Raw genomic sequence first — 20,751 nt, forward strand, 5'->3', positions numbered from 1 at the left:
ATCTCTCGTACCGCCTCCGCCGGACTGTGGTACACCTGAGGGCCTGTGTCCCAGTGGTTCCAGAGTTTTGTAAATGGAGATTGCCCTTTTGTTTAAGTGTGCTTTTCACTTCTCTATGTGCACGGCGCTGTTGTACTACCGTAGCAGTAAAGTCATGGTCGAAACCAATGGGTTTGTCTTTGACAAGGATCTTCTTCTGCCATGCGTTTCTGAGGACAGTTTCCTTTGTTTTGAACTGAAGAAAACAGACGACAATGGAACGGGGAGCAGCATCAGCACCTGGCTTAGGACCAAGGGATCGGTGAGCCTGTTGTATTTGTAGGTCAGTGCCATCAGCCATTAGCCTCTTTCTTCTGATCACATTTTCAACAAAGCTTATTACCGAGCTGCCCTCTTCTCCTTTGGGGACTCTGTAGATTCGCAGGTTATTTCTTCTCGATCTAGACTAAAGGTTTTCTAGCCTTTCGGTTAGTTTCCTCTGCCCCATTAGCGATTGTCTCAGCGCGTTGTAGGCCACCGCTGACCAGCTTTCAAGCCCCGCCACTCGTGTTTCAGCTTCCTCAAGCTTCTCGTCGTATTCTTGGACTGCTAGCTTATCAGCCGTTAGCTGTTAGTTCATATCTTCTTTGAATTTCTTCAGGTTGTCTTTCAACTCACGCCTGAAGACTTCTTTGAATGCGTTGAAGTCAGCTTTCATCTCCGTCCGGAGGTCAAAGATTTGTTGGCTAATATTTTATATGACCTCTTGCAAAGAATTGAGATTGGTCCCCTCGCCATTTTCTTCATCGGAGTTTGCCATATCAGCGTGCGTGTCCTCTCGTTCTTCTGGAAAATACTGTTCAGTTGGTTCATGTATCTTCTTGTTCTTTTTCTTTGCCTCCCCCCCGGCATTGTTTTAAACATAGAAGTAGTCAGAAAACTTGAAATTAAGGGAGAATTCGCTCGACCCTGAGGAGCTCAGAAATTACGCCGCCATTCTGCTCGCTGCCAGCCGGAAGTCCGCTATTTTTATTACTTTGAATTATCCAAATTAATCAGGGAGTGGACTGTGGACAACTTTCATGTTGGCAACCACAGCAAACACCAGAGCACTCAAAAACGAAAAACTCTGAATTTTCAGCATGTTGTCACAATGCTTTATCAAGGTTCTTGCCCTGTTTGTAACCCATGCGAGCACACTACAACTGTTATCGATTTTTCCCCTATTTTTTTTTTAAATTTGATTTCTTTTGGTAGGCACTAGAACTGATTTAATGGAAGTTGATGTTTTCTTCTTCTTTGTGGGAGAGTTTTAATTTTGTTCTTTCTCTGGAAGTCAGGAAAAATGTGCAGTGAGTTTTCCTTGACTGCTACATTAATGTCGAACAGAAATGTTGACACTTGTGACATTGTGCAGCTGACTTAGGCGCATATGGAGCATTCAGGTTTGCATAATGCAGTACGGAAATGTAGATTATGTGTCCTTACCTGATGTCTACATGTTTGCTTGTGAACAATTTTCAACTTAAGGAAACAGCTCCATTGTTTTAGCCTTTTCCTGTATTTCACAGGACATTCTCTGCTGATGGCAGTGATGGAGAACGCAACGTGGCCACATCCCTCATACCTCCCACATTATCTCCTCCGTGGTGACCCTTTCGCCTCAAGACTCTCCAGGGAGGCGGACGTTGTTGCAGCCCTTTACGTCTGTATCATAGGTGAGTCTTTTGTTAAGAAGAATCATCATGTTTGCATAAATGTCTGATTTTCTACCATTTAGCTCTATGTCCTACTTCTATTGGACGAGAAAACAGACTCAAGTTTGCTTTAACTAACTTTAACAAACGTAAAAAGATGCAACATACAGTTTGATTTTCTTGTCCTGTACAACAAAATGTGGTCCAAAAGGTTAGGGTTTACTTTAACTGACTCATATGGAGGTGTACAATGGTCCCGTAGGGAAAATGGGAAATTCCATAACACTTGGACATGGTGTCAGTGTGACGTATATGATGAAAAATATTATGCTCTGCTGAACATAGTGTTGTAACTGAGATTACACAATGAAAACAATAAATAAAAACTCTGAGGTCTGAGGCATGATCGTGATGACCTAAATCCTAACCCTAACTCAAACCCTCTACCTAAAAATCAGAAGTTTTTGGTTTTATGAAATTGGTCACATTTATACACATACAGGGAGTACAAAAGCCTTTGAGTGTCTCTACTTAAACCTACGGATGCTCCTTTTTGAGTTTGTTAGATTGCATGAGTCATTATTGTAATGAAATGGTTGCCTCTGTGTCTATAAATTTGTGTCATGTGAGTGGACCATTGGCACTCTTATATGTGCTTGATTGCAGTATAACGATGAGTCGTCCCAGCTAGTAAATCTGCACTGTGTATTTTCTCCAGGTACACATACCGTATGAGAAACGAGTAGCACAGCAATTGGAAAGTATGCAGACTGTAAATTGTATCATTTCCGTGTAATGTTAAAGGCTGGTCTCCTGGTCTTTTTTTCCCCAAAGAATGTTTTCTTAATGTGAAGATGAGTGACTGCAATTTCTTAAGCCCAACAGAATATCAGATTCCTGACTTTTTTCTGAGAAAATCAAAGACCTTCTGGAGACGCTTCAAGCAGGCAGAAGTACAAAAAGTCATTGTTAAGATCACACTTGGTCACGGTAAAAGTTGTGAACTGACATACTGTTTGTCCCTTCGTTTTTTTTAATTATGTAACCATGTTTTCGCAGAAGTACAAATTCAGGTTTGTAATGGAGGCCATTTGTGCTAAATAGGGTTCATTGTAAGCAGCAAACTAAAAGAATACATTTCAGACTTTGAGGTAAATGACGCAAGCAAATGAATTTTCTGAGAAAGCTGCTGCCCTTTGATTACCTTCAACATGTGATCCATTACCATGGAATCCTAACTTTTGAATTATCTTCTCTTTTCTTTCCTATTTCCATCCTTATGGACTGGTGTAGACAGTATGAAAAACAAAAACGTAACATTTTACGGGGCGATCGTGGGTCAAGAGTTGGGAGTTCGCCTTGTAATCGGAAGGTTGCCGGTTCGAGCCCCGGCTCGGACAGTCTCGGTCGTTGTGTCCTTGGGCAAGACACTTCACCTACCGCCTACTGGTGTTGGCCAGACGGGCCGATGGCGCGATATGCCAGCCTCGCTTCTGTCAGTCTGCCCCAGGGCAGCTGTGGCTACAACTGTAGCTCGCTTCAACCAGTGTGTGAATGTGTGTGTGAATGGGTGGATGACTGGATGTGTAAAGCGCTTTGGGGTCCCTAGGGAGGACTTTTTCAAATCTCTGCTATAATTTTTGCTGCAGTATTCCCTAAATAAGAATTGGTATGTTTCAATTAGTTTTCTAGAAACTACAATACATAACATAAGTCAGACGTTCCCAGTTACAAGGATAGTGTAAGGTAGGAAGACTTTAGGACTAACGTGTGGCCCTGATGCTTAGTACTTTGCATTTGTTAAATGACCCATGTGTAGCTATTATGTTATTACCTTTTTACTGCTTTTTAAAAAAAACAAACTTGCTCAGCTTCTATTAGAGGCCTGAGAGTTTGAGAGTTCTGTGCAGTATCCTAGCTGTTCGAAGCACTGTTTTGGAGAACTTTGCGTTGCAGGGGGGCTTGCTGGTCACACAAAATGAGTTTAGTTGAAAATAACAAGAACACTACAACACTATTGTTTGTAGTGAAAACCATTTCACTAAAATTCACATTTTGAGTGAAATGAATGTTGTTGTAATGTCAAATTTTGCAATGGGAGTAAATTGGATATGATCTAATTAACAGGCCACCAAATTAAAATGTCAGCAGAAGACTAGTTTAGTTGCTGATACACATTTTACACAATCTTACATATCACACACACTGACTCATTTAATGACATGTCATTAAGTCACATGTCTGACAAAAAAAAAATGTAGTCAGCTTATTAGTGTGTGTTAAAATGGGTTGTCTGTAAACCTGAATATCACTGACAGACAGGGTCTGCTCTCTGTGAAAAATGTATACGGCAGGCATCCATGAAAGGGTCTCCTGCATGAAGGATTGGGCAGCACCAGGCCCCGACACGGCTACTGGTTGAAGACGCTCACTGCATCCCATGAGCGTCTGGCAGCACAAACGAACCTACCAGCCAATAACCTGGCTCAGTACCGCATGGAAGCTTAGAGCAGCTAAGATGAACAGGCACATGGCTCAATACATGAATCAGAATCAGAATCAGAATACTTTATTGATCCCTGGGGGAAATTATTTTTTGTTACAGTGCTCCATTTTAAACCAACATTAAGACAAGACAGACAATACGCTAACTAAGAATAGTACAATATATACATATATATACATACATACATACATAAGTCACTTATAAATAAATATTTGGAAAAGAAACATGTGTAGTTGTAGCAGCAAACAGTGTGTTAAGTGGGGGCACAGAAAGAAATAGCCCATAGCACAAGTCACCATCAAGTGTGGGATCTACCAAGGAGATGCGCGGTCCCCACTGATGTTTTGCATAATTATTGACAAGACTTACTACAGATACCGACTACAGAATGGAGCAGTTGTCAGCCACCTCCAATACATAGATAACATTAAGCTGTATGTCAAGAGTGAATGACACATCGATTCACTGATCCACAGCACCACTCTATATACACTACACTTGGAATGTCATTTGGATGTTTGGATTGGAGAAGTGTAGTGGGTTGGTAACAGAGAGGGAAGTTAGTCACAACTGAGGGGATCGAAGGGCGGCTACAAGTACCTGGGGATCCTGCAGGCAAATGGGAACAACGAAGAGGCTGCTAGAAAAGCTGCAACCACTAAGTACACCGAAATTTCTCATCCGTGGGATAATGAGGGTTTATTCTATTCAGTCCCGAGGAGTCCAGCTTGAACGGTAAGAACCAGATCCAGGCTATCAAACCTATGCCCTGCCCTGATCAGTTACGCTGCTGGGATAATAAGCTGGCCAAAGGAGGTGAAAGAAGCCACTGACATCAAGACCGGGAAGCTCCTGATACCACATGGAGGGTTTCACCCCAAGTCAAGCACCCAGATGCTGTATGCTAAGCGGAAGGAAGGGGGCATGGACTAGTGAGTGTCAGAACCATGGTCCAGGATGAGACACAGGATGAGAAACGAACATTGATGAGTACATCAGGAAAATAGCTCCATCGTACGTCGTGCTCAGTGAATACCTCAGGCAGCAGAAACCCAAGAAAGAAGAGCAAGAGGAGGAACTATCATGGAAGGATAGGCCCCTGCACGGTATGTACCACTGGGAGATAGAGGAAGTGGCTGACATCCAGAAATCCTGCCAGTGGCTGGACAGAATACTAACAAACTTCTATCGATGCACCATTGAGAGTATTCTTACTGGCTGCATCACCACCTGGTATGGCAGCTGTAATGCTCTGGACCGCAAAGCTCTAGAGAGGGTGGTGAGATCTGCCAGCCATGCAGGATCTCTATAGACGGTGCTGCATGAGGAAGACGCAGTGGATCCTCTCTGATTCCAGCCACAGACTTTTCACACTCCTACTGTTCGGCAGGCGGTTCAGGAGTATTCAGACCCGCACTAGCAGACACAGAGACATTTTTTACCCACAAGCCGTCAGGCTTTTGAACTGCTGACATTCTATACACACGATTACACACTCACTACAATTACAGGACTACACACTATCACTTAAACAAATGCCAATTAAATGCTCATTGCACAAGTTATGCACAACCTGTAAATACTCTTGCACAAACTGTAAATACCAACTTGTCTTAAATTCTCTAAATATTAAATTTTTCTTCTCTCTGTTTCTCTTTTATCATTGTTATTATTATTACTGCTATTTTCTGTTATTTTCTTCTTAATATAACTGCACACTTTCTATATGCTTATGTAAAGCTGAGGAGCACGAGCCAAAGAATTTCATTATGGGTAAATGTGGCTACACTGTTTATCTGTACATGACAATGAAACTTGAAACTTGAAACAATGATGCAACATGTGAAATAACACAAGAAAGTGTTTTCTGTGGCACCCTGTCGATGAAGCAAGCAGCTGTTATATGTGATATTGTGATCTGGTACCTGGAAGTTTTGAAACAGTCTTGCTTTGCATTATTATTTTTATTTTCTTGCTACATATTCCAAATATTAGTAATAACAACTCATATTTTATTTTTGCTTTGAGATTGACTCATCTCACTTCAACATGTAACATGTGGTAGGTTTTGTGAAAGGGATTATTTGTACATTAGAAAAGTCCTTTTCTTAATCTGTCATGTACTACTCATTAGTGTAGTGAATATAAAAAGTACTGCAGACTTGTTCTTGTTTCTACTTTTTCTTGTTGTACTGTACCATACATTTTTGTTCAGTGTCTAGTGGGATGGGCAGGCACTTTATATTAGACATATTAGAAGTACATGTTTGGGGGATGTTTTTGAACCATATTATGGGCGGTATGATTACACTTCAAGTGTTTGTTTGTTTGTTTTTCTTATCAGATTTCACTGGCAATTCTACATTGCACTGATCATTAGATTTGAATTTGTAGCTCTCTCCTGATTGATGTAGATTGGGGGGATTCAAAGTAACCACCCAGATTTGTTATGAGGTCACGAGGCTTGCTTCTAGAAGTCTTTGCCTAAATCTAGCCAAACAGCAAGGGAAATTCGTAAGTGAAACTCGGCCTGACAACTACAGAACAAACCACAGTCTCCTCAGTAAAATTCCTGTCATCGTCTACATGCTGTGAGTGCATATTGTCACCCGGGGGAAAGTGTCAAAAAAATGTTAAAGAAATAGAATATTGGCAACTGTTGTTGCTCTTTTAGCTTAATCCCTACTTTGGAAAATGCAGACATTAGAGACATTTGAGCCGCATAATATTTGAGCCGCATAATGAAGATGCACAGTCTATTAAGTATTAATGGGCATATCAAAAGCACTAATAGCTGTAATTAAATTCTTGTACTACACATAATTACTTCTTTCTTTAACGTTACATTTTTATTATATGAAAAAAAGTTTTAATTGCAGGTATTAAATGAAAGAACTGGAATAAAATGGAACAAATAGCAAGTGAAGAACAAAAGTATGCCCTAGACGTTTTTGCCTAAACAGTCTAGCCAAGCAGCAAGTGAGAGTAACAGTAAGGTTGTAATTAGTCCCCAGAGGGTTACACACAAAATTGTCAGACTAAAGTGTATGAGACTTAATTAGAAATTTAACATCTTCTAGTTTTGATGGAAAAATGCCTATTTAGCATGTGCCTTTAAGTCCAGCTCTAACTTGAGATGTTAAAGAGAAAACATGGGACTACAGAATATAAGTGAAATAAACTTCTCACTGTCTGTTTTCTTTCTCATCCCCCACTGTGTATTTAGAGATGCACAATTAGTCCATCTGTGGTTTCCTATTAGCAATGTAATTACTTGAGTGTGAATTTAAATCTTTCAGCCACCCACATCTTCCCTGTCCTGTTCTAAGCTACAAGGGTTAATGAGGAAGAAACCTTGTGTTTGTCATTAACAGAGACAAATCTCATAATTCGGATAACATGTTTCAATGCTTCAAAGACCCACTTATAGTCAAAGAAGTTTTAATACACAGAAAAGAGTTGTCCTTGCTTTGCAGCAGTGACAGCAGCTCAAACTGATGATTTCTTCAAACAATGACAGACTTACACACATGCTGCCCTATAACAAGGATGGGAAACTAATTTTCCAAAGAGGCCATATTAGAAACTAGGACTGGGGATGTTGTGGAGGGCTGCACGAGGAAGCTCGCAATTCACTTCATCTTATGCCGTGGCCCTCCACAACAGTCCCAGTTTCTCATGTGGCCCCTTGGGAAAATTAACTGCTTACTCTTGTTCTTGTGAGATTTTCATTGTTTACAAGCTGAAAATAGCAAAAGGGTAATGTGCACAGAAGCAGTTTGCACAGCCAGTGCCTGGAACTCCCCACAAAAGCAAAATGTGTTCTGATAACATCAGCTGGAAGTCACATGAGACCTTCAGGCTCACATATTTTCAATCACACCAGTGTCTGTAGATTTCACTGTACTCTTAATCTGCAAAACACATGCACATGATAAAAACATCTTCACCAAATTTACAACACACGTGTAGGATTTTAAAGGACATGGAAAGATGGAAAACAACCAAGCACAGAATGCCCTAATACATAGTGGAAACAAATAATGACATCAGTGCCAGCACAGAACACAGTTGCTAACACAAACCACAACCCAAATCTAAAACGCATGGCAAATATAGCCTGTTATCGGACAAAGAGAAGATAAAAACAGAGTGTAATAAGTTAATGTCTGTTTGCTCTCCCTTTGGCTCATTTCCATGAAGTAGGAGATTTGATTTCCCCAAACCATTTACTAGAGGTAAATCTGTCTGCCTGAATCCAACAGTAAATTCAGAACTGTAAGACCAAAATATATGTGTGAAACCTTAACTGAAAAGTAACCACTTGTAGTTTCTAAAAATGTTCCTGTTGAGCCTGTGGCTGAAACACAGCCAGACTCTGATGTTTCTGTAATTAATTTCAGGTTGCTGTGCTCTTTGATTTCAGGAATGTGCAGTTTTTTTCTGTATTTTGTTGTTTTTACACTTTTCAGCTTATGTGTTGCCAGCTTGATGGTTTTCCCCCATCTTTATCTATTTAGAGGTATTTTCTTAAGTTGGACTCTGTTGAACTGTCAGGGTTCAGGTACTGCTGTCAGCTTGTCATGATATGATTTCATTAAGGAAAAAGTAAAAAAAAAAAAAAAAAAAAAAAAACAGCTGCAAAGTGAAACCAAATGAGTAACGCATGTTTAGATACATTTTTGGAAATGTAAACATTTCTTGTTCTTTATATGTCAGGCCCATGCTGATAGTGTTCACTTTGAGTTCTGCAGTGTTTGTAATTATACGTTAATGACATTAACATACATTACCCGAGTTTGTGGCTGTCTGTGGCTGTTAATTTTTTTTAATTGCTAGCTAATTTCTCTTGACAGCCTCTGTCATTAAATGATAACAACTCACACAAACATAACTCTTCGTGAATAGAAGGAGCATTAAGCACAAGGATGGCAACTAATAACAGAATTAAAGTTTATGTTGGCATTTATGTACTCCAAGTGACTTGAGGACCAAAGAGGTCTGGAGACTCTCTGACAGATTCTTCCAGGTATGTAACTTCAGCACCTTTAAAGGCTTTCTCGAACTGCATGTGCATGTGCACTGCCATTGCCAGTAGAAATACAATTAGCAAACTGGCTGCAACAAGAAGGAGGAAATTGTTATTGGAGCTGTGTGATTGTTGTGTGTTACTGTTTTTTATAATGACAGAGTAGCAAGAAATGTTGTTTACCCTCTGAGGTCTAAGTCATCATCAGTGATGACCCCAACCCTTAGCTCTGAACCCTAACTTCTTGTTAAGTAGATTTCTTTTTAATGTAAATAGGTTTTTCACATTACTGTGAAGGCCCTGGAGAATAATGTAAAAACGGTAATCAGAATGGGAGGAGGAAGATCGGGTTGCGTGTAGAACACTTGATGGACACTGGAGCAGCTCTTTGCACTCACAGTCAGAGTGAACTTGTACTTTCTTGCAACCCTATTTCTGTTTATTCTTTTTCTATTAATTCTTTGCTCTGTGTCAATGCCTCAATAGCAGTTTGAAATAGCGCAGTGAAAATGTTGCTGTATTTCTTCAATAACATAATCAAGTCTGAATGTCACTGTTGCTCCATTAACTTGCTTAGACACCAACATCCACACTGATCTAGATCAGTCACTGTACAATTAAGTCACTCAGAGGTTCCTCTTACAGTGGAGGTAGTACTACAGCAGTACTACAAATTACCCAAAAACTGGTTTTAAAACCGCCCTGCGACAGACTGGCGACCTGTCCAGGGTGTACCCTGCCTCTCGCCCTATGACAGCTGGGATAGGCTCCAGCGCCCCCCGCGACCCTGAAAAGGAGAAGCAGAAGCGAATGGATGGATGGATGGTTTTAAAACCTTTGATATTTCATAGTTCAGTGCTAAAACACAAAATAAGGAGAAAATCCCTCCTTACAGGAATTTATAGGGTTATAGAAGCTGTGAGTTTGATATGTCGTCCATGTACCATATTCAGGAAATATAATTTTCCATTGGTTTTAAATTTGCCTTTAATGTGGGATGTCAAGTGTTGGCTGTGTGACAGGCAGGTCGTGGACCCAAATGCACCACTTGGGAAACCGGTATGACTCAAAATATCAGTTTAAGTGCCATCATTCACAATAATACAGGAAAACCAGATTATACACAGGGCAGGGACTCAGAATATCAGTAGATTGTGGGAACAGTGAACAAGGAAACACAACCACGAGGGATGACATGACAAAAGACAATAGTATACTATCAATAGTAATTATGAATGGAAGAAAGGAGGAAGTGAGAACTAGAAAGATAATCTGGAGTCAACAAAATATTTGACTTAACAAGTAGGGTCCCCGTTTAACCAATGATAATTAGATAACCTTAACCACATGATTATTATTGCAACTTTGAATACGAAGGTCCTCTTTTCATACACATATTTCTTCTCACAGATGCTGTCTGCCTTGTCTTTGTATTCTGCAGCTTATAATAGTAGATACTCATTTGTTTTTGTAGACTTTAATCTAGTTTGTGTAACAGACACGGCCACTACTTCATCTTGGAGATAAATTTTTTAAACACGAGAAGTAGATAATCTTTTTTACCTGGCACTGATGAGTTACTGTATATGCTTGTAAATTCAGTAAGACAGGTGGCCTAATTTGATTTTCATCTATCTTACAATGTGACTGAGATACCGGAGAATAGAGCGGCTTAATGTATGATGACAGAAACAGATGTACAGAGCAAAAGGCAGCGTGGGGGATTCATGTTCTGTTTGTTGTGGTTTTCCATTGTTCCTTTTATTCTTGTGGGAATCCTCTTACAGCCCCTTCTTGGCACTGTGTCTTTGCTATTATATTTTTTCCTGGTGCTGTGCATCAAATGAGTACATGGAAATGTGGACTCATTGTGCTATTAGTTAAATTATTTTTCCTTCAAGTGCCCTTATAAATAAACCCTCATAAATGAATCTGGTTTATTCAGCAGTGAACAGAATGTGTGTGCAAAACAAACATGCTGAATAGGAAGCAGCTGACGGGGTGGCCGCTTTATCCCACACAATCTCTGCCATTTCAGTGGGGAGATGGAGTGTTACTAAACTGTGGTTTCTGCATGTCTTTGACACTTCTTCTGATTCACTATTTTCATTAATTATAAAATTAATGAAAATAGTTAATGTCTGTTTGTGAATCTTTTTCATTTGATTAAAATGGTGGAGCTTTTAAGTGGAGGAGTAGATTTGCATTATCACATTGTATTCAGGCCTGGTTAATATTAAGAAAATGACAGTTTTCTTCGTCTTTTTTTTGTTTTACTTTTTTTTTTTTTAATTAGATTTTCATAAACAAAACACACACACACACACACACACACACACACACACACACACACACACACACACACACACACACACACACACACACACACACACACTTTCACACAAACAAACCCATAAATCTTCTTGCTATCAGATTCTATGTAACATACTGAACTGCATTCCCTCTCAGGAGAGATCTCGCTATGTCTCCATCAATACATAGGCATTCCAGAGAGTGAATAAAGCTGCATTTGGCTTATCTTATTTAACCTTATCTACATGTTCCTGTTTCATCTTGTGATATCATCCATATCATTGGGAAAATGTTGTACAAGACATGGATAGGGAAGAAAGTACCGAGTGTCTCTGTCAAAGACAGAGAGTGTGAGAGAGTAATGTGTTCTGAATTCCCAACTCATTTCCTGTAGCTGTATCATGCACTGGTCAATTTGACACACAGCAGATTAAAATGACCCTCAGACCACTGGGAAATACCCCAATGCCTTTGAGACGCTGTTTTATTTTGAAATAAACCTGCATGCAAATAACCTATGCATGCAAACAGCTTCTACAAACATTTGAGAAAGAATCGGTGGCTCTCAGGAGCTCAGTGAATTCCAGCGCAGTACCGTAATAGGATGGCGCCTAAAAATTTCTTTGCTGCTAAAAATTGAAAATTCAGCTGTTAGTTCTATAACTCTAAGCTTCATGTGGCCTTCAGATTAACTCAAGGACAGTGTGCTTATGGCTGAGTTTACTGCTGTAGTATTTCACCATCGTCTGAGATCAGTTGTAATGCTGTTATTTCAGGGGGAATTGAATGTTACATTGTGACATAGTTTGTGAGGAATAAAAAATGGGTTATTATGCCTTCTATTAATAGACAAACATATGTCTTTACGCTTAGCATCCAAACCCACGAATAAAATGGAACTGAAATTATGTAACATTATATAAAATATTTGATATTAACCATAAAGAGTGCTGGTGGTGCCGGATCCAATTTTAAAGCACATGTCAATGTAGATATGTTTAGTAGATGCATTTAAGTCTAAATGAGTCCATAATTCTTCAATATTTAAATCCAAACAGTGAGCCACCTCTTTGGACTTTTTCAGTTTCATATTAAAGAAAATCCAAAATTTAAGCAAGAGGGAATAACATTTCTCAGGAGAGAACTTAGCCTGTCCTGCTGCTCTGAACATGTTGAAATAATGAACATCAACACTCTGTTTTAGGTCTAATTTTGGGCTCTAAAACTAGGAACAACAAACTCATTGTTTGAGTCTCAGTGTTCCTGTTGAAAATCATACTCACAAACTAACTTGTGGGGTAACTAACAAGCTAGATTAGTTAGCCGTTTGTGAAACACAGAGGCTCTGTCAAGATTTGGGCCTGCAGTTTAAATAGTGGTATTGAGCATCTGGTCAAAACTGATGGAAAGTACTAAAAAATACTCTCTTGATTTTGATCTACCATGAAGAATGATGGGAAAGAATCTGAACTAATGGATAATTGGTATGATCGCAGTCTTTCTTTCTCTTTTTCAGGAATCATGTCTGCAGCAGGGAATGGATATGTCATTTATATGACCATGAAACGGAAGACCAAGTTAAAGCCTCCTGAGCTCATGACTGTTAACCTAGCCATCTTTGATTTTGGCATATCAGGTACTACATCTCTCAACGCAGCTATATTTGTCTACAGGAGATATAGACTGTGTGGTAGCTATTAGTATCACATATTATTTTTCAACTAGGAGAACTACTGTTCATTACTTGATTATAAACTGTTTGCATCAAGTCAACTCATGTGTCTTTACTCCTTAATTTGTACTTATTGTCATTATACAATGCATGTAATTTCATTGAGTAATAAATACAATTATTATATTGCTTTCAAGTAACAGTACTACAAAAACTGTGATTGTGCTTGACACTGTTTAGGAATTTAAAATCTTCAGTATTAATTATGCAATATCATTTGCTACTTATAATTTGAGTCCAAAGCAAAAAGGTAACTTGTATTTAATACAAGCGTTAAAAGCAGCATCTAAACTTGGTGAAGCATATAAGTCACTGCTCTCTCATCTACACAGATCGTACAGTGGTTGATTGATTAGGAGCTGCTGTGTTCCTGTGTCTTTAAGGTGGCAGATATTTAACACTTTAAATTGCAATTGCTCTAGAAAGTTGCTTTAACCTGTGTTAATGCACTTAAAATGAAAAGAAAACTATATTTTTTAACAATATGCAGTATTCCAGTTAAGTTTTGTCCTACATGTTTTTAGTGTCTACTGTAAGTTATATTGTAGTTACACTGAGTGAGCCAGATCAGTCTGGAGATAAGCAGTAGTGTGTCATGTGACTTATTACATTTTGACATGTGTTTCCAAACAGACATGTTTCGTACTTAAAGAGTTTTGATAGCTTTGAAACGTGTCCTATCATTTCAGGCTTTCCATATGGAAAAGAAATAGTAAAAACTTATATGTGATTACTCATGAAAATGGCCACTTTCTCATTACTTTCATACATTGCTTTAGTAAGTATCCAAAACATACAAGTTTCATTACATAATTTTTCAAGGGATCTTATATCTGTTTTCACTCTTATATGCTTTTCATACAAGTTTCACACAAGACAGATACAGACTTTATAAAATTTATATATATCTTTTCCATATGGGTTACCTCGTGCCTAACTAAGTTGACTGTCAGGTCTGTGTTGCACTGCAGTTCATTCATGGCTACCATCATCAGGCGAAAGGCTCTGCAAGAGACCTGAAGGCAGAAATGAGATTCAAGTCCTACTCCCCACTTGTTACATGCTGTAATTCTATTTGTTAAAAAAAGACTAAAAGAGAAGAGCTGAATAAATCAAAGCATAAACATGATAGAATAAGAATCTTATATCTAAAATGATTACAGACACCACATTCAGCTGCCAAAAGAGTAAGGAAAGACACCAATAGATATGATAAAATACAACATTTAGTATTTTTTCATATACAGATTAGTCCAGTAGAGTCTAACATGACTTTTTCAATGTCCATTTCACACATAATGAGACTGTAGTCAAAAGTGCTCCGCTGTTAACCCTTTTAAATGTGATGAAGAGGGTGATGGATGTACTGAATGCAGTTCCTTGTTTTGCAGGAACCTTGTATGCTGAGGCTTTTCGTAGTGAGCAGCATTGTTCCTAATCTCAGTTTTATGATGAACGCTTTTACACTCTTAAATGCCACATTGACTTGTTTGTTTGAACCCCGCATGTTCTAAATGAACATGTCACACCTCTGTATAGTGTCAACTAAAAAAAGATTTTGACCCACTTTGATTCAGTGAGTTGTGAAACATGTGTCCTCCTACATGAAAGCTTTGATTTCCTCTCTCAAGCGCTGCCCCTGCTCAGCCAGCTCAGTGAAGAACAGGACATCCCTTTATGCTGCTTCAATTTCCTGACAAGAGGGCAGGAAAAAAACAACACTTCATGACTCCTGACCTGATGTCGCACATCCATTTCACTGTCTGCTAGGGCTATAGTTGGTGTATTCTGGTCCTAATCAGTGGATGAGTTTGTAAACATATAGCTTTTCCCTGTGGTTGAGTTTGTTTTCATGCTGCCAAATTATATTTGTGGTGTTAATTTCTTTATTAGAGTTATTTTTACCCTACAGTTAAAGGTTTAATTAATTAAAAAGAGAAGATATAAAAACCCCATCTCCCTGATGAAGTCAATGGAACCACATCATCTGCAAAAAGCAGAGATGAGATCCTGAGACCACTTAAGCCTTCAGCCACTTGCCACCAAAATATCCTGTCCATAAACATTATGAAATTTTTTGTCTGCAGTGCGATTCCCCCCCCACTTCTTTAAGTTGGCAAAATACATAATACTAAATACAAATAGACTGGTTGGGCAAAGTCCCACACATACTCAGATATCCTGGAGAGAAAAAGGAGGCGGACCAACGAGTGGAATGAAAACCACATTATTCCTCCTAAATCTGACATTTGACTAGCAGACTCTGTTCTGGAATTTCTTCTCGAGTACTGTGATGAAGAACTTTCCAGTCACTGGGATTGAAATGCTTGATCCTTCCTTCCACAACCCGACTATATCCTCAGTTGAAGCCAGCAGCACCACAAAACCACTATAAAGTGTGAGCAGGACAGTGTTTACACCCCTGAGTTGCCAGATAAAAGGGTGATGGAAAGTCTTGTTCCATGGTTAAAAAAATATAAAGCAATATTGAAGTATCAGATACGCACAATAGATTTCAGCCTTAACTATTCGAGGGAAAAAATGACAGCATATTACTGTGAAAATGTTAGGAAATGTTGAGAACTGGTATAACTAACTGATGAGAACTAACAAACAACAAGCAACCTTGAAAACCATTAGAAAGTCAATCAGCTATCTTCAGTGGAAAGGAAGGTGATCCTAGTGTGTTACAAAATGTAACTGGTCCTTAATGTCAATGTATTTCTCATGCTCCTCCTCTCTACAACATTCCTTGTAATTTGGGCTGGCCAGAGTAATGATATTAAATATTAGGTGTGGACGTGTATCTAATGTCCAACAACCCCTTAAGCAAGAAGTAAGGTGGAATTTTTATCGTGTTTCTTACTGCTTCCCTAACCCGATCTGAATATAAATTGCCCAGCATCAGTCAGCTCCTTTCCCCACCTCACTCAGGCCACCTTCACTAAAGCTGTATTAGCTCACCCTTAGCATTTTCATTGATTCATTTATTCACAGACACAGGATAAATTAAATAATTTCCATCCCAATAGCTCTTTCCTCTCCTGGTGAGATTGGGCTGTCTGTCTGTTTCCTGGCTTTACATTTCATTTTAAGATTTTAGGCCTTTTTGTTGCACTGCATCCCATATGTTGTTGTCCAGACTGAAATAGTTTCAGATCAGGTTTAGTTTAAATCCCTTCAGAACATTTAGGAACTAGTGTTTTTTCTTTCCAGATGAGTGACTTGTTTTCCAATGAAAACTGATGTGAGATGCCAGACGAATATGTCTGACATTTAGAATTTTATTAGGGGTCTTCTAAACATTGGGGACCGTCACATTATGTTGCAGATTAACACTTGTTGGGCTGGTAGAAGGTGATGGAAAGGTCATGTGTCTTGAGGAATACTTGTCAGAATTTGAAAACAATTGGGAGCGGAGTGGGGGGGGGGGGGGGTGCATCGTTAAACTCATCTTATCGCTTTCCCTGCCAGATGCCAGTCACTGGCAGCATTTTTAATGATATTCTCTAAAGTTTCGATACTGCCTATTTTGGAATATGAAGACAGTTATTCTCTGTCAGAAGACAGAGAATAACTTCTACTTTCAAAAACAATTTATTCTATATTCATTCTTTCATTTCTTTTCTTTCTTTTGAATCATTTTCATTTTTAATGAAAAAAAGATTTTGGACCAAAACGTAATTAATTTGAACATAAAACTAAAATTAAAACATATTTACATGTTTGTTTGTTTGTTTTGTCTAGTGTCCATAGAGTAATTTCAGTTGTCTAGCAAACAACCCTAAACAAATAATAATAATAATAATAATGATAATAATAATAATAATAATAATAATAATAATACTAGCAGTACAGGGTGCGCCATTTATATGGATACACCGTAATAACATGGGAATGGTTGGTGATATTAAAGTCCTGTTTGTGGCACATTAGTATATGTGAGGGGGCAAACTCCTCAAGATGGGTGGTGACCATGGTGGCCATTTAGAAGTCGGCCATCTTGGATACAACTTTTTTTTTCCAATAGGAAGAGTGCCATGTGACACATCAAACTTATTGGTAATGTCACAAGAAAAACAATGGTGCGCTTGCTTTCAATGTAACTTTATTCTTTCATGAGTTATTTACAAGTTTCTCTTTGTTCACAGCCATTGACATGTCGAAGAGTTTAACATGTGAGGAGCAGATCGAAATTGTGTTGATATCTGGTGAACGCAGTAACGGGGTCATTGCAGCAGATTTCAATGCAAGACACCCTGCGAGACCACCCATCTCCCATGCTACAGTTCAGTGTTGAATTTGCCAAAATGTGGACGCAAGAAAACTGTCACTAATGAAGAAACATCAGTGGCTGTCCTAGCTTCATTCAGCAAAAGCCCACAGCGTAGCACTCGGCACATGTCACTGGAGAGTGGCATTAGCCGAACATCCCTTCGGCGGATATTAGCTACTCACAAATGGCACCCTTACAAACTCCAGCTACTGCAGCATCTCAACGAGGATGACCCAGATCGGTGCACAGAATTTGCAGAATAAGCAAAACAAAAATTGGAACAGGGCTGTCAGTTCACGAAGGTTTCAAATAATTGCTCTGTCTGAAACATGGTTAGATGAGAATAGGGGTTGTAATTTCTGTATTGAAGGGTACGATTTATACTTTGTAAATAGAACTAAGAAGAAGGCAGGAGGGGTGGCACTTTTTGTTAATTGCGATTTGAAATGTAAAAAAGTTGAATGTGTGTCTGTGGCTATAGACGATTTAATGGAGTCTGTGACAGTGGAATTGGATATAGAAAGAAGAAGTAATATAATTGTAACGTGCATATATAGGAAACCGGGGTCACAGATTGAGTTATTTACAGAAGCAGTAGAAGACTTATTGAGTAAGGCTAAGGGAAATAAGACTGTATGTTTATGTGGTGATTACAACATTGATCTTTGTAAAGAGGCAAATGATAAGGCTTCGTCAGATTTTTTTGAATTATTATTTGGTAAAGGATTTTATCCTTTAATCATAAAGCCGAGTAGAATAACGGATAAATCAGAAACACTAATTGATCATATTTTAATTAATAGTTTGGAGAGTAATATTATGAGTGGCCTCATCATGAATGATATAAGCGATCATCTACCAGTCTTTTTTACTTTTGATTTAAATATGAAAAGAAAGGAAGAAGTTGGTTTCATGAGTCATAGAAGGGTAAGAAATAACGAGGCAATTAACAAGTTTAGACAAGATCTCATGGAAGTGGACTGGAAGGAGGTTTATGTTAATGAGGTCGACGTTGCATACGGAGCATTTTTAAATACATATTTGGCCTTGTATGATAAACATTGTCCATTGGGATCATTTAAGTATAAGAAAAAGAATAAGAATATGAACCCTTGGATAACTAAGGGTCTTGCAAATGCGTGTAAAAAGAAAAATAATTTATATAGGGATTATATAACAGAGAACTAAGAATGCGGAAATGAAATACAAAGTTTATAAAAATAAGTTGGTATTAATATTGAGGAAAGCCAAGAAAGACTACTATAATAAACTTTTTCAGGAAAACAAGAATATAATTAAGGGCATTTGGAATATTTTTAGGGAGGTATTGGGTAACAAGAACACACCCTTAGATCGGCCTAATTATTTTATTAAGAATAATCAAGTTGTCGAAGACAAGACTGAAGTAGTAAACGAATTCAATTCCTTTTTTGTAAATGTTGGACCTACTTTAGCAAATTTAATTAGGAAAAATGACGATCCAGAATATGAGGAAGCCTGGAAAGGAGATAATAGAATGGTTAATTCCACATTCTTGGCCGATATTACCATAAAAGAAATAGTAGCAATTGTAGAAAATTTTAAAAATAAAAAATCTACTGACTGTGATGGTATAGACATGGTTATAATTAAAAAGACTTTAGATTGTATAAGTATTCCTCTTTGCTATATTTTTAATCTTTCGCTACAATCAGGAGTATTTCCTGATCGAATGAAAGTGGCAAAAGTGATACCCTTATATAAATCAGGAGATAAGCATAGTTTTAACAATTATAGGCCAGTGTCTCTTTTGTCACAGTTTTCAAAAGTGCTTGAAAAACTCTTTGCGCAAAGACTTGATAGTTTTATTGAAAAATATCAACTAATAAATGAAAATCAATTTGGATTTCGTAAAAATAGATCAATGGCATTAGCATTGTTGACTTTCATTGACGATATTTCATCTGCAACCCATAATAATAAATATACAGTGGGGGTATTTGTTGATTTAAAAAAAGCTTTTGATACGTTACAACATTCTATTTTGATTTCTAAATTGTATAACTATGGTGTGAGAGGAGTGGCATTGAATTGGTTAAGGAGTTATTTAGAAAATAGGTTGCAATATGTACATTATCTCGGCAATACTTCTGAAAGATTGAAGATTGTATGTGGCGTTCCTCAAGGTTCTATTTTGGGACCTAAACTTTTTAATTTATATATTAATGATATCTGTGATATATCAAAAAGTTTAAATTATATTTTATTTGCAGATGACACAAATTTTTATTGCTCTGGAGAGAATTTGGAAGATTTGGTTGAAATTATGACTTCTGAGATGTTAAGATTAAAAAAATGGTTAGATGTAAATAAATTATCTTTGAAACTGACAAAAACTAAATTCATGATATTTGGCAATCGTGTAAAGGAGGATGAAGTCATTATGTCCATTGATGGAGAAGTGATTGAAAGAGTTACTGAATTTCGTTTTTTGGGTGTAATAGTAGATGAAAATTTGACGTGGAAATCTCATATTGAGTATATTAGAAAGAAGATGGTTAAAAGCATTTATATTTTGGGAAATGTAAGAGATTTATTAGATTATAAAACAATGCGCATTTTATATTTTTCATTGTTTTTCGCATACTTTAGTTACTGTGTTGAAGTTTGGGGGAATACATATGAGAATACTATAAAACCTCTAAACTTATTACAGAAGAAAGTGATACGAATGATTCATAACGTTACATATAGAGAACATACAAATAAATTATTTATAAAATCAAAATTATTAAAATTAGGAGATTTAGTGAAATTACGGACACTATTAATTATGTTTAAGGCTAAAAATAATATTTTGCCCTTTAAGTTACAAAGAGTATTTTTAATGTGTTCAGGGGGAGAAGATAGTAGAAGGAAATTTTATTTTAAGCATCAGTTAGCTAGGACAACACAAAGATTAATGAGTACAACGGTTAGGGGTATACGACTGTGGAACTCTCTTCATTATAATTTAAAGAATTGTATAAGTTTACATTGTTTTAAAAAGTGTTACATGCTTAAAACGATAACTCAATATGAAGAATGCGAATGAAATTGGAGTTCATTGAAAAAGGATCCTTTATAATTTTTTGTTTTATTTATTTTAATTTTATTTTTCTCCTTGTTACTATGTGGAGTGGTATATTCTGATTGTAAATTTGTTTGGTTTGGGTTAGGACCGGAGAGAAATGTTAATAT

The 20,751-nt window shown here is 37.7% G+C and overlaps 1 long non-coding RNA gene across 1 annotated transcript in view; it reads left to right on the forward strand.

Annotated features, from left to right (window-relative positions):
* LOC146692672 (uncharacterized) overlaps positions 1 to 13,390 on the forward strand; it is a 37,777-nt gene extending 24,387 nt beyond the window's left edge. The window contains exons 3-4 of the long non-coding RNA XR_014915267.1: positions 1,551 to 1,697; positions 13,041 to 13,390. This is a non-coding gene — a long non-coding RNA (uncharacterized LOC146692672). The remainder of the gene's footprint in view (positions 1 to 1,550; positions 1,698 to 13,040) is intronic.
* Positions 13,391 to 20,751: the final 7,361 nt, after the last annotated feature.

Source organism: Copadichromis virginalis, linkage group LG15 (genome assembly GCF_057382275.1).
Source record: "Copadichromis virginalis isolate Kocher_CV1m ecotype Utaka linkage group LG15, C_Virginalis_male_GT1.1, whole genome shotgun sequence".
In the NCBI taxonomy this organism is placed as follows: domain Eukaryota; kingdom Metazoa; phylum Chordata; class Actinopteri; order Cichliformes; family Cichlidae; genus Copadichromis; species Copadichromis virginalis.